Here is a 2,134-nt window from a genome sequence, read left to right as displayed (position 1 = left end):
TGTCTTAACTGTGACTCCGAGGGAATAAATGGAAAATGGCATCATTGATTTTAAAATAACTCTAGGTGAGATAGTTGCCTGTACTTTGTTTCCCTTTATTCAACTCCCACTCCTCAACTAATAACCACCCACTGCACTTCACTCAAATAGGTCTGGCCCAGTCCACTAGTGATTTCCATGTTGCTGGATCCTATTGGCATTTTAAGCCTTTATATTATTTGACATTTCAGTCCTACTGACCAACCTTTGTCGTGAAACACTTTCTTCCTTTGGATTTCCACAGTCACACCACCCTCTCCTGTTTGTGTTCCTACACTCCTCTGGCCACCCATTTGTTCTGTCTCTAAAATCCTCATTTACTTAGCCTTTAAAATGTTGGGCTTCCTTAATCCTTGATTGTAGGCCTTCTACCCTTCTTACTTTATCTTGTGTCTATAGGCCATTTTATTCAGATCCATGGTTGCAATTGCCTGATATAGAAGACATGTGAAAAATGCTACCAGAGTGTTCAGAGGTGTGCATGCCTGAGGCACATGGGAGGTTGCTTGCCTTGGGTCATTGCTACCCAGATGGTAAATTCAGCCTTAGGGCAGATAATGAAGCCCAAGGAGAGTATTTATATAGAGAGAAAAGAGAATCTAAACTAGAACTCTGGGAAAAAATATTCACAGGATTGGAAGATGAATAAGCACCAAGTAAAAGTAATTGCTATTATCATTCATCACCATTACTATTATTCTACAAGTAAGTGCTTGTTTGTATATTTCAAGATCTGTGTTTACTACCTACACATTAACTTTTTAATAGCACTTCTTACATTCCACCCAGAATATTCATGCCTACTTTTCACTCAGTAGACCACCAGGCTTTGTTTGGTTCATCAATTCAATCCAGCATCAGTAATTTTTACTGATTGCCTTTAAGATGCATGGTAATGTTTAAAGCACTATAATCCATCTCTATAATGGAGTACTGCAATATTCCTACTACTTACTATTGTCAACTTTTCCATCAGCATCAATTAGAAAAGACACAAAGGGGGTGTTTGGGTGGCTCAGCCAGTTGAGTGTCTGAGTCTTGATTTCGGCTCAGGTCATGATCTCAGGGTTGTGTAATCAAGCCCTGCATCAGGCTCTGTGCTGAGAGTGGAGCCTGCTTAAGATTCTCAATCTCTCTCTCTCTCTCTCCCTCCGCCCCTCTTGCTCTCTCTCTCTTTCAAAAGAAATTTTTTTTTAAAAAAAAGAAAAGACACAAATGAACCATAGCTTTATCAATTATTTTATCAAGGGAACAAGTATAGAAGCATCACTTGCAACTGTTCAACAATCATTATTTCATGCACTAAAAGGAGTACGTTCTACTTTTCTTTTTTCAAAAAATAAAATACAATAGTTTTACAATTCATTTAATAGTAACTGGTAATCATCAAATTAGCAATGTTTATCTTCAAAAGTTATTTCACCAGCTGTGCTGTCATTTCCCAAGGACGATCATATAGAGGGAGTCACAGACATTTCCCACATAAGATGCATCATATAAATCAGACTTGGTTTATCATGAGCATTGATAAAACCAGACCTAGGGAAAGAACTAGATCTCAGGACACATGCATGGTCTTAATACAGGGAATGTTTAGCCTCCCCTGATTATTACAAAATCAGAACAAGAATATTCATGGAGTACGTTCTACTTTTTAAAAAATCCTCCATACAGCCAGCTGTCATGCATACACAAGGCAGTTATCCTCAGTGTGCTTCTGACAAGCTTGCTGCTAAGCTTATTGACCTTCTCTAATGAATTACTGTTTTGTTGTTCTCTGCACTCTTCAATTCCAAAGTCAAACACACATTTCCTCTATAGTCCACCTCTCCATTTCCATTTATCTGCAGGCTATCTGCAGAGACAATCCACCAGAAAGAGGACAACACTCACCTTGGAACCAGAAGGCATGGGTCCAGGTTTTAACTTATAATTTAATCAATTGTGCACAAAATCTGATTTTCCTCATCTTTGTGTCTGTGTGAATGATCTTACACTCCTTCCAAACTCCCTCCAACAACAGGTGGTAAAAGTATTACCATTAGGAAAAGCTTTGGAAACCCAAGCACAGCCATTGTCCTTTCTCAGTGGAAAG

At 38.6% G+C, this 2,134-nt stretch overlaps 1 non-coding gene across 1 annotated transcript; it reads right to left on the bottom strand.

The window, feature by feature from the left end:
- Positions 1-1,549: 1,549 nt before the first annotated feature.
- LOC122202903 lies at positions 1,550-1,678 on the bottom strand. Its single transcript, XR_006194959.1, has one exon. It is a non-coding gene; the product is annotated as a small nucleolar RNA SNORA72 (small nucleolar RNA).
- Positions 1,679-2,134: the final 456 nt, after the last annotated feature.

The sequence above is a fragment of the Panthera leo genome, chromosome A1 (genome assembly GCF_018350215.1).
Source record: "Panthera leo isolate Ple1 chromosome A1, P.leo_Ple1_pat1.1, whole genome shotgun sequence".
NCBI lineage: Eukaryota > Metazoa > Chordata > Mammalia > Carnivora > Felidae > Panthera > Panthera leo.
Note: the sequence above shows the minus strand (reverse complement) of the source record. Positions and strands in the feature narration are given on the sequence as shown.